Raw genomic sequence first — 13,564 nt, 5'->3', positions numbered from 1 at the left:
TTCTTCCAATATATTCATCTATTTCAAATATTTCATTCAATAACTTTAAAGGTATAAGAAAATACATTCCGTTACCGCATGCTTTCTTATTGTATCTATCACACAAAATTGTTTGATAAACAGGAGCTTCACCATTAAGTGCGCGAATATTAGCATTTACACCTTTACTTTCTGTCACTGTTGGATGTTTAGCGAAAAATTCTTTAACATCTTTATTACCATAACTAACACTACCCATTTGCTGATCTAAATCCGTTTCGCGATATTTTTTTTTGTAATTTTTCTTATAAGTTATCGCTTTCATACGAGACAAAAATTCTGAAGGAACAAAATTATTGCTGCAATGTTCTTGATTTTTCGCTAAATTCGTAAACAATTTAATTCCTTTTATCCAATAAAATATGAAATCTTCTCGCACGCAAAACTTTTTCATTAACGCATCATCAGCATGACCATCTGCCATATTAAAAGATGTATTATCATTTACATTTTTTAATATTCGCAATTTAAAAGCAAGACATATTTCACTTAATTTTATATGATCAACAGCTTCCCATTCAAAACGAAGTTTTATATCACGAGTTGTGTTATTGTTAGGATATATTATTTGGGTAGTTGACTTTATTATTTCTTCTTGAACTCCTGTCGTATTAAAACCAGTCCATTTTTCACTCAATCTTTCTTGCCATTCTTTAGATAATTTTCCTGAAAGAGCTTGTTTTAATAAATCTCCTTCTTCTTTTGTATTAATTAAACTCTCTTCAAGAGTAGCAGGATTATCGTTGGGACTATAACGATCTTCCAAATTTCTTTTACGTAACTTACTTTCTGTAGACATTTTTATACTAATAAACAATACAACATTATCAAACTCTTTATATATATTTTTAATTAAGAATATACATCAATTAGAATCGCTTTCAGAATCGCTTTTAAACACGTCTTTTTTTTGCTTTTTAACGTCTTTCAATGCTTTCTTATAACCTTTTTGCAACCATTCTTTTTTTCGATTTTTATCGGGTCTTTTACAAACAACGGTTCTTAAGGCGCACGTTCGACACATACCCTCAACATTTACAGCTTCAACATTTTCTAAACATACGTTACACAATATACTTTTTCGAAATCTCTTTTTATCTTTTCGCACTTCGTCTTCACTTTCATTGTTCTCATCTTCACTTACGTCATCATTTCGTTTTTCGTTTCGCATCTTTGTTTTTCTTTTACGCTGTTTATTTTCTTCATTTGTACAAATCTCTTTCTCTTTCTCTTTTTTAAACGATTCGAGTTTATCGTTCATTTCTTTTATTCTTTCATACATTTCTTTTTTATTTTCTTCTTTAATTTGTTGTAAATAACCATTTATTTGTCTCATTTTTTGATTATTTATCTCATTATATATTTGTCGAATCTCATCATGAGATTTTTTCGATTTAGCAATAAATCTATTACCATACGACTTAATATGACTCATTTTTTATTAATAACTTCAACTTCAACAATAAATAGTGGTTTAAATTTATCATCTTCAAAAATTAACGGTTCTTTATTCGAATTTAATAACGTGCATTTTATTTTTTGAAGCGATGTTATTCGATTTAAAATAAACGTTCTCGTTACACCGTCAAGTTGAGGTTTTCTATTGTTGTTCGTAACATGAATATAACCCTCTCTTTCATAATATTCATTCATATCAAAAGAACAAACGATATTTTCAACAAGCTTGTTATTTAAAAAAACCATTTGAGATAATGCATTTTCAAACTGAACATGTACCATTTTATCATCTTCGTGAGGGAAATTCAAAACGTTATTCGGCATAAAAAATATTTGCTTAACGAAGCATTTCACTCTATTTTCGCCATATCTTTGCAAACATTCGCTTATAGATTCCATCTCCACTCCCAACAAAAAAGGATTAACTTCACTACTTTCATTATTGTCATTTCCTTTCCATTTCTTATGTAAAATAAAAACATCTTTCACACCACTGGTATCCATTGCAATACAAATATTGGATCGATAACATAATTATATACTAATTTTTCATTTTTTGAATTCAATAATGTACAACTAAATGATGAAAAATCAACCGTATCTTTTACTTGAAAATAACGCATTTGCCCTTCTAAAAGAGGTTGATAATTGTTTAACAATGAAATGTTTGTTCTTTTATCACCTTTAACTAAATATTGATTTAAATCAAACGACGCCACTACATGTTCAACCTTTATATTGTTTAAATAAACATCACATTTCTCCGCCATATTAAACGTAACATGCACCCAACGATCATCTTCAGAAGGAAAATTAAGAGCTTCTGTTGGAAAAAAATAAATGTAAGTTAATGCGCAACGATAATATATTTTATTTATATTTCTTTGTTGAATTTCATTAACTACTGAATCCGATAATCTTAATGAAAAAGGGTTACTCTCGTTTTGCAGACTATTATCATCACGATGAATAATCATAGTTTCAAACACATTTGTCAATTTTTTATTTTTAATTCTTTCATCTCTAGGCTGATACACTATTAAATGAACTCCTCTAATAGGATAGCTTTCTTTCCAATTATCAATAATAGTACCATCATATCTTCTTTGAACAAGCGGTTGTTGATATATATCAGTGGAATAAAATGTAAGTTGTTGAATAGCATCATCCGTTAATATATTCTTTTGTCCTTGACACCAACGATAATAATTCGTTTTATTTTTAGTAGGAATTTCTTTTCTCCACAAACCTAAACATACCAAAGGCAATTTTACTGAAGAAGAATAACTTTCTTTTATTTGTTCACAATATAACCACACTTCCAAATTGTTCTTTTTATCATTCATGTATGGTTTAAATTTAACTGATTTAAAATCACCATTTAATAATGAAACATAGTCATCATTATACGTTAATGAATATTTAAAATTTCCCACTGGATTTTTAAGAAACTTAATTACGTTATACACAACACTTTTATTAATAGCTTCTAATGGAATATCATCATATAACGGAGGACACCATTTCAAATTATCTTTCTCACTCCATTGCGGAGTCCAAAGATCTTTACACATTACTTTCAAATATATATTATTCCTATAATCTTCAAAGCTTAATCCATTTAACACCATATTCGTTTTTCCATCCATTAATCCTTGTTTAAAATAATCCAATATTTGTGGCGAACGTATAGGAAATATACTCTGTTCTGTTGTTTGAAACCATGGAATAGTTAAATGTGATACAATAGTATCCTTATTCGCCGACACTTCTAAATACGAATAATCCGCTTTGTTCACAATTCTATTGTTCTTCAATCTTATACACGACATTCCAAATAAAAAATCTTGAATACGAGGAGGAATGCAAGGCATATATTTCCAATGCGACTTATCTGCATACAACAAATGCTGCCAGTCTTGTAATAATGTCTCAATTTCTACTTGCTTATCTTTAATTCGATCATTATCTTCACCGTATAAATATTCATACATTGTTTCAATCAACAAACATTCGTTAGGGATTCCACTACTATGTCCTTCTTGAATAATATTGTTTCCGAACCAATACCTCATATCAGTTAAATGTTTATTTTTATTAAACTTATAATAATATTTTACACCAGTCGGATATATAGATCTTTGAATGTACTCTTCAAAAAATCTTGCAAACGGTGTTGGTACAAATATAGGATACGAATATCCAGTTTTAGGATCTTCACCAAACACATGACCAATATTAGAAACACGAACAGTAATTTTAATTTCATTTACATTACCGCTTTTTTTATATTTATCGGAATCTCGAGGTTCGATTTTTATCGAAAACAAATATGTAAATTTCCTTCGATCAGGATCAATCATATCTAAAACGTTACCATCTTTTGGATTATTATCATGTTCCACAAAAAACAAAAATGGTAAATTATGATATTCTGACGGATCTCTTAAAACATATTTTCCATTCTCAAACTTTTCATATCCTTGTCGAGCAAAATTATGAAGATTATCATACATACTTAATTTATCGTCATATTGAAAACTAATATATTGATGAAACGGAAATACTTTATAAACAGCAGCCTGAGAATGAGTAGGAATAAAACTAAAATCCATCACGCTTTTTACAACTTCAGGTGTCGTAGTAGGTAAAGGACTTGGAAGAGGAAAATAATATTGATTATGAATAAATGTCTGCTTCACATCGTATTTATCACTTTCCGGTTCGCTCACTATTCTCACATCTTTTCCCTTCGGCATTACATCATACCAAAAGAAATTTTGCGGTCTTAACCCTCGCATTTTAAAATTAATTTCTCCTCGATTTTTATCCGTCACCATCTCACAAAAATTTCTTTCTCTTGAAATGTAACTTTCATTTTTCAAAGGACTAGCGGATATTCCACTACAAAACGAACCATTCCAAAATTTAAACGGTAAATAAGAATTTGGAATCAACGGAAAATTCATGTTCCACCAATTTTTATCAATATCACTTCGTAAATCATTCCACATAACCCACTTTGTACCATCATTCATAAATGTTCTTTTCATAAATACATTATCGTCATCATTCCTTTTCAAATATTCATCATTTACTAACTGTACAATACTGTGATATATATTAGGTTTTTTCCGCACGTCTTCTCGAAAATCAATAACTTTTACATCCCAACCATGTACGATACACACCTTTTCTGTCATCCAATCTAATATTACCGGTTCTTCATCCAATCCAATCCGAGAATAAAATTCATAAATATTATTATTATAATACTCTTTTACCTTTTGAATCCACGGATCATTTGTTTTATCTTCTTCTTTTTCCATTAAAGATAAATTAGTAGGAATTAACATAGATTGTAAATGAATTATAGAATCTCTCTTCAACATATTTCGAGTTACAGTTTTTCTAAAATCAACAAAAGGTAAAGTAAATTCATTCGTCACATTAAAAAGATTTTTTGTTGATGAAGAATCGCCACGAATTTCTGAATAATAATAATGCGTAGCTTCATATAACGAATCATCTAACACTTCTTCCCACAACATTTTCAAAGAAATATTAATATTATATTAATCAATTGAATATATAATATATATTAATCTATTTATATTCTCACTTATATTTATATATTATTCTTTCTTTAACAGATACTATTATAAATGTTATATAAAAGCATTATTTTCATCATTTTTAAACGGTGTTTTTTCATTATTTCACTAACACGTCCGCATATATTATCCTTATTTTACCCCCGGTTTTCTTTTGTTTTTCTCTGCAATCTGATTGGTCAATTTTTCTTTTGTTTACTTTTCTCTGCATTCTGATTGGTCAATTTTTTCTTTTGTTTACTTTTCTCTGCAATCTGATTGGTCGGTTTAGGACCCCCCGCAACGTTTTGTTTACTTAAGGGCCGTCGTTTGTTTACTTAAGGGTCGTTTTCTCTATATATACCGGTGCAAACGTTAATCTCTCATTTGGGCGAAAGCCCCAAAGGAGATCGGACGGCGAAGCTCTACTCAAATTTTTTCCAAAATGGCGTCGAAGGAAGGTGACTTTGTTGTACATTTTATTTTTTCTTTATTTGTAAAAATGCGCGGTTTAGCGTCTTTGAGGACTGGGAACTAGTTATATTTTTAAAACGGTGTTTTTTTCATTATTTTACACGGTGTTTTTTCATTATTTTACACGGTGTTTTTTCATTATTTTACACGGTATTTATTACGTTTTTAAACGGTGTTTTTTATTATATATTTTATACATATATTTGTTAAACGCATATTTTATTCATTTTTTTCATTTTTTCTATAATGGAAGCTGTTTCGGATGTATTTTTATTTTTCAGCTATTCTTTATTCGCACATTTGTATATAGAGTATGACAAATGTGCATGCATCCGTCCGCACTTTCCTGATTGGTTGAAATTCATCACGTGATCATGACGTCATTTGTTCCAATCACATCATCGATGACGTCATTATGTCGTCACATTCATGGACGTCACAATCATGTTGGGGAGTCGTGCAAGCACGACGACACAACGTGATTGTGACGTCCATGAATGTGACGACATAATGACGTCATCGATGATGTGATTGGAACAAATGACGTCATGATCACGTGATGAATTTCAACCAATCAGGAAAGTGCGGACGGATGCATGCACGTTTTCATACTCTGTATACACATCATCATACATTTGTCACAGTTGGTCCATTAAATTTACTCCATACAGCTAGGGTGCACATGTTCTCTGCTTCTTTTAATGTTATCTAGCTATTATGTTACTGCTGTTAAAATGCTTTGTGCCACATTTTGCAAAAGTGTTTAAAATAAGTTTGCTTATATGATTAACGTTCTAGTTCTAAGATATTATTTTTAAAGGTGTGCTTGTGATCACAAAATGTATGCTGGTTGAAATCTGCGATGATACAAATGTTGGATTAGCTTTCACAATCCTTTTTACTGGATATCAAGTTGGACTTATTATCGGACCTAGTTTAGCTGGTAAAAAGCATTGTTGCACAAATAGTTTTTTTTCCCCCTTTAATTCTTGTTACATTCACTTTGCATATAGTTTTTAAAGCAGTTTATTGCCACGATTATCTGTTTTTATTACGGAGGAAGGGGATTGGTTTGCAAACTATATTTTAAGGAAGTTTGAATGGGTTACAAAATGAAATTTCAGGTAAAGTATAATTTGAAGAAGAATATTTTGTTGGGAAAGTTTTTAATGAGTAAAAAATATTTTAAAATTGCAACATTTTCTTGTTTGCAAGAAAGGTACAACTATCCAACAGAATGAAGTTCTGAGCCAAAAGACCGATGAAGTCATGTTGTGTTAGAAAGACAATATAAGCCATATTTAATCAAAGCCTTATGGATATTTTTCTTGCTTTTCATTAAATCCGCTGAAAAATTAATCGAGGGAATTGAAGAGGGTAATATATGCAAATTGCCCCAAATAAGTATTCGGTCTCTCAAGCGAACCGTAACAACGATAAAGGAAAATTCATTAGTCTTGTCAGATTTCCTTCCACATCTAGAGGTTGTCATTTAAAAAAATGATGATTATTAAATCTGTAGAGAAAACTCAACATCTCCATTTTTTCTTTACAAAGTAATACTCAGTGAATATTGTTTCTAATTATGAAAATTTGTATGAGGAATTCTTAAACATGCTGATGTACCACGTGTAAACTATATTTTGAATTAGCAATTAATAAATAAAATATTTCTTTAACAACATTTATGTTAAAAGAAATTTATTATTTAGCTGTTTTTTTTCTTCATAACCCAAATCTTATTTGTTGCACAAATCTTGACTTTAGCTTTATTGGTTTTTCCTGTTGAGCGTTACCCGCATACTTTTACTCGAGGTATAAAATCGTTACATTTATATTTGTATTCTGTTTTTTTAGAATATTTATGTGTTGTGTGTGTTTGTATATTTGCATATATGCGTGTGTGTTTTTAAATATAGTGCTTCTTTGGTTTAGACTCTTTCTTTGGAAAATATCCAATATTTCTACCAAACCTACTAATAACAGCCACTTTTGTTCTTGCAATCCTATGAATATTTTGGGTTATTCCTGGAGATAACAGGTAAATAACGTTTTTAATACTTTAAGCAAAAAAAAAGAGTGTAAAAGCTTAAAATGTCACAGTTTCTTCTAGTGTTTTAAAACCTGAGACGATTTGTTTAATCAACAAAGAAACACCGGTGCGCAGTTATCTCACAGATAAGCCGGAACACCACTCGAAGCTCTCTCAAAATATTGAAGATCAGCATCATGTGATGTCAGAAAACGTTGGCATGCATAAAAGCAGTAAATATATTGATTCTCTTTTTCACAGACTAATTCATGTTCTCAAGTATTCATCGCTAGGCAGGATTTTAAGGTTAGTAACTTTTGCAACTTATCCATCATATTTATAAATATTGTATTTAAGTGAATTAATTTATTAAAAAATAACAAGATAATGCTTTATGCATAAATGGATCTTTGATTAACAAATTTCATTTTCCTTTATAATTCAGATCAAAGGAAGGTTTTGCTTGTGTCATGCTTTGTAGCTTTTATGGAATGGTTTCTATTGGATTACTAGAGATTGTGCCTGTTTTTTTGGCCACTTCTAAAGAGTATGGTAAATAAAAAGTCTTTTTGTAGATTCATATCATGTATATCTCCCATAAGTTATGTTTAAGACTGTAGATTGCCAGATACTATAAAGATATTGGAAAGCTATTCTTTTTTTTTGTTGTTTCGTTAAATTTTATCTTGATACTTTTTTTGTTGTAAAATGTCTTATAAGCAACAAAAGTCTTGTCTCGCAAATGATAATGGTTTTTAATTTAGTAACAAAAACATGCGCTGAGACGTGAGTTTTAACCAAAACTTTAGTGTTGACATCATTTGGCCTGGTTATCATTAATAGCAATTTGTTATAGCAATATCAAAAAGTATGTGTTCGAAGGAGATAGGTTTCTCAGTTAAATGATGGCAATTTCTTTAAAATGCCAAATTCAAGCTGGGGGTTTTGTTATTAAAGTTTACAATACGCGACGTTAGAATTTTCTAGTTCAATCTGAATTTTTTTAAAAAGTAGATACTTTCATATTTTTGAATAATTTTTGATTATATTGTTCTATTTTAATTATATAAAAAATATATGAAACACTTAACACGCTGTTACATGCCATATTGAATTGTTCAATCTCCTCATTAAGCTCATTTGAAATCTTTATTTTCATCTCCAATCAACCAATAATATTAACTATTATCAGAGTGGAACGGAATAACTTTATAGTTTTCAAAATGATGAATGAAAAAATTAGTCAAAAAATGGAACCTTCTCTAAATCAATAAGAAGGTATTTTCTTTACTTAATTTAAAGAATACAATGTATTGGATAATCTGTCGGGATGGTTTGTGGAACATTTAGTTAAACATAAATTTGTAAAAACAGAACCTGACTATTTTTAGTTCATTTTGATTTGACTTAACAAACAACTTAATGTTTATGTATCGTAAATAATCAAGTAAAAACGGTAATGGACTATTTTAAATTAACATTTATATCTTCAGAGCCACTTCGTACTCTGCCATCTCATAGATCACCCCATGGTGGAGTATCTAGGAAACGTAAGGCTGATAGGTGTACTTGGAAACAAAAGATAGAAAAATACAGCGTCAATCGGGCCATAACACATGAAAATTCGAAAGGAAAGCAAGTGCCAAAACAAGTATATTTTAACACTTGAAAATTGCAGAATTTTTAAACTCAAATGGTCAATCAATATATCTGAGAATGAGCGTCAAATGGTATTTGATAACTTCTGGACCCTAGATGATTGACCAAAAATTTTGAGAAAAAACAATGTCAGCTAAAAGCTGGTGAAAGTTCAAGTAGAAAAACGTCCTTTTTATATAGCTTCTTCTTATCTAATACACAATAAAGAGTTTTTAAATCCTTTTGTCTTTAAACATTGAATATTAGTGACCAGAGAATTTTAATTTGACAAATTTAACAAACACTTAACTACTGAAATGCCAGTACAATTAAAATAGGGGAAACATGTGAATAAAAGCTTACAACAAAGTTCTTAACAAATTGTACGAGATTTTATTAGCCTTTCATCAAGAGTTAAGGCATACATTTTTCGGAAAAAGACAGATAAAGAATGTATGAAAGAACCGCTCAATATAGGTAAATTATAAGAATTTTATAAAATATATTGTGATGAAAATGGCTACACACCAGTCAGTTAGAATATATCTTGTTATATCTTCTATATAAAGCTGTAAAAACCGAGTTCAATAAAAACCTGTGAAAACCGAAGAAAGATTTATAGGGCACTTGCTATGAAAATTACAACATTTTAAATTTAAGCAATAAGCTAACAGACAGTTGTAAAAACTCGTAATATCAAAGAATGATGCCAAAACTACACGTGAAAAAGATCCTAAAAACGCTGATCCTAAAACTGCAGTTGCTTTTAATCTTTTTGAAAATGTTTTAAGTTTTTTTTGAGTTAAAGTTGAAACATTTTTGCTACAAACGTAAACTGTCAAACTTTAATTTAACTGGATATTGTTTGCTCAATAACATGGTTTATTGCATCATTTTGCATAAAACAATGGCTGGCGATGGGGGAAACAATCTAGCCAGTAATGTTAACTCTTGAAAATCATAGATGACCTTGAAATAAGTAAGTTTATACTTTGGTTCCATTCGTATAAAACTCTTTCTTGTTCAAGTGGGCTAAATATTTCTGTAGAATGATGAACTAGATGTGTAAACTAAAAAGGGTTTTATACTTTGGTTCCAATCGTGTACCACCATATCGCTTTAGTTTCATGTCAGCAGCTTTAAGTGAGTTCATTATACGATATAGGTAAATGAAAGTCATTGAGCATAAGTTCACTTTTGACTCAATGACTTTCATTTACCGATAAGACCAATCACTCCAACATTGAAAAAAAGTTTATTGAGTTTCAAAAATGTGACGGGACTCATAGTCTAATTGAAAAATGTTTCCCTTCTGCTGAAATATTTAGCCCACTTGAACTAGGAAGATCTGTTAAAAATGTAAGCCATAAAAAACAACTCTCTATTTTCCAAACACAAATAACAGATGTAAAGAAATTTTCAGCTGTTGCTGGGTTGTTAAGTTACAAGTTAGTGCATAATATAAGAGCTAAAAAATCTCGTTTATCAAAATGAACTGCCATACCATGTTTTTTTTAAAAAACATTTAATTGCAATAAAACACAAGCCAAATTATATCAAACTAATTAACCGATTGTAGTTCACTTAGATGCTCCTAATCAGTCAAATTCTATTGAAAAAGCCTATAATATCATTTCAATGTATTCATACATGCCATCAGTTTTTTCAGTTGTGAAAAATGTGCAAATCAGAACAAGGTAAATCTAACGCCCCAAATCGAAAAATGTTTTTTCCCTAATTAGAAAGGTGTTCCACTGTGGATTTGAAGGCATCTTTGAATAATATAAAAGTAACACACAAAAACCTCAATCAGTATGATGTGCGTTGTGGTTCAGCAAACTGAAAACAAACGTAATATGTACAACGTATTTGATTAAGAACTGAAATGCTATAAAGAAATTAACGTAAATTTGCAAATATTGTAGGTTAATTACTTATTACTTGTTCTGTGCTTTTTAACAGAGGCAATTTGCCCTATCCTTTTCTGTTTAGAAGCTTTTTATGACGATTCTTATCACTTCCTCATTCCATATTAAACCTGACTTCCTCAATCTACTTCAAAAAATGCAAATACTGTTTGTGGTGATAAATATGTGGCTCTGATATAAGGAAATAAGTGGTTTAGGAAATGAAAGTTCTATCAATGTTCCTACAGTATTTTCATCAGCAATAACTTGATACAACAAAATAAAATACTAGAAAAACTATTTGCAAAACTATTAACAGGTATAGATTTAAAAGATATCCAGATATATACACAAAACGCTCACTAATCAAATTTAAAAATAGTTAATCCAAAGTTTTTCAAAAGTATAACAGTTCACAAGAAAGTTTGCAAAAGGTTGATATGATAAAGTGAATTAAGCAATTCTCAAATAGAAACCTGTAAAATTGAATCTATTTTTTCATATAACATCAATATCGAAAAATTTAAAACATTACAAAGAACACTAATTGTTTCATAGACTGCTTTTAACACTAATGAAAAGTCTTGTTAAACGCACCTGCTTTTTTTGATAAATAAGATGAGTTTTTGTCAATTCTGCTTTTTTTGTGTGTGCATTTAAAAGGCTATTGTTAAGTGAAAAAAAAAATTATTTTTGATAGAATATTGTAAATAAAAGACTTTAGTATCTTGCATCCTTTCTTTCACAGGCGGAACTGCAATGACAGTGTTTGATATTGGGATGTTGATGTTGATATATAGCATCATTTTACTGTTTACTCAGGTTGGAGCTTCAAAGGTTTGTTAAATTTAAGATCATTAGTAGTAGGATAGAGCTTAAAAAGACAAAAACAATAAACAAATATTTTTGAAAATCCCACCCTCCTAATCTCTTTTCTATAATAAAGAAAAACAATATAAAAAGTTAGAGCAATAAGTTAATGTGTTATGGTTTGTTCTTACTCTTCAAACATTCAAAGCTTTATTTTTAAAGTCTGAAAATTGATTTTTAACAGTTCAGTGTTGTTTTTCAACATAATTAAAGTTCAATCTCAATCAGAATTAGAGTTTATTGTGTCAGTAGAACAATTTCAAAGTTTACTATTTCTGTTGCACTTTCTGACATTCTGTTCCAAAATGTTTGTTTCCTGCTTTAAATGTAGATTTAATGATTCTCAACAGTTTGCAAAAGAATCTGCGATTCAGGCGCTATAATCCAGAATTAATGAAAGTCCACGTTCAGTAAGATCAGTCACTACATTCTCTGCCTGACAGTTACATTAGTTTGTCTAAAATCATCACTGCCCTCTCACAAATCCGAGTCATATCTAAGGAATCCAAGTGGATATTCCATTTTTGGAGCACGGTTATCAGCATAATTTTTATTCATCTTCTAAGCAAGCTCAAGAGATCGTGAGCTAAATTTTTGTCCTTAATTGAATCAAGAGCAAATATAATTCTCTTGGATGTTATTTACCTTGATCTTCTTCAATCTGGATTGCACTCACCATAAATATTTTGGTAGATGAATTAACCCGATCATTAAAGAAAGCCTAGCCAACTAGTTCTAATAAGTGTGAAAAATGAATGGGAAACTTCAGCGGATAAACGAGTATTCCTCCAATCACATTCCTCTATCTTCGGTCACTTTAATTTGAATCTTGAACATTCAGGTCTTTTTATTGTATACAAGTTTAAGATGCATTGTTATGCGCAACATGAATGCACTCCTCTGACAGAGGTAGTACTAAGAAAGACAATCACGTGATCCATAAACTCTTTATAATCATCTCTTGGCTATTTATTATGTTCTATGGCTAAACTGATGGTGCATGTTTAAAATTGATGATGTGATTGCAGAAGATATAGCAAAACCAGTGTGTCTTGAAGTATATTTATCATATATGCTACAATCTATGGTTTAATTTGAGCTATTTTTATGAATGCTCAGTATTCCTTGAAGAATTTCCATAGTTCAACCAATTATGAGGAGGTCATTGTCATACAGATTTGGAAAACTAAGGCATTATTTAATTATATTATGTGATGTTTTTAAGTCAGCAACATCAACAGCTTAAATTTTTAACCGCAGAATCTTCATAATTTCTGTAAGCTGTTGCTCAAGCATTTTCTTATCTTTTTCAGATGCCCTTTTCGACATAGGAACAAGCTTTTCATCTACCCCAGCCATTAACGCTCTGTTCCTATTTTTCGCTGCTGACTGTTCTTCAAATATCTTCTCTAGCTTGATAAGACATTGTTGATAATCTCTCTTTAGAGATTCTAGTTTTGAGTAAAAGCTTCGATTTTAGTGATGGCAACAGTCAAGAATGTTCATACGATTTCCTGCAGTTCATGATGGTGATGTAGAAAAAACCCATGTAC

General features: G+C 30.1%; 2 pseudogenes; both read left to right on the top strand.

Annotated features, from left to right (window-relative positions):
• The window catches only part of LOC149890120 (uncharacterized), a 70,980-nt pseudogene that overhangs the window by 46,623 nt on the left and 10,793 nt on the right, over window positions 1-13,564 (top strand).
• LOC149890121 (uncharacterized) lies at window positions 9,941-10,935 on the top strand (annotated as a pseudogene).

The sequence above is a fragment of the Hydra viridissima genome, unplaced genomic scaffold (assembly GCF_058129835.1).
Source record: "Hydra viridissima isolate aposymbiotic clone 2 unplaced genomic scaffold, HvirCarnegie_v1 scaffold_4, whole genome shotgun sequence".
NCBI lineage: Eukaryota > Metazoa > Cnidaria > Hydrozoa > Anthoathecata > Hydridae > Hydra > Hydra viridissima.
Note: the sequence above shows the minus strand (reverse complement) of the source record. Positions and strands in the feature narration are given on the sequence as shown.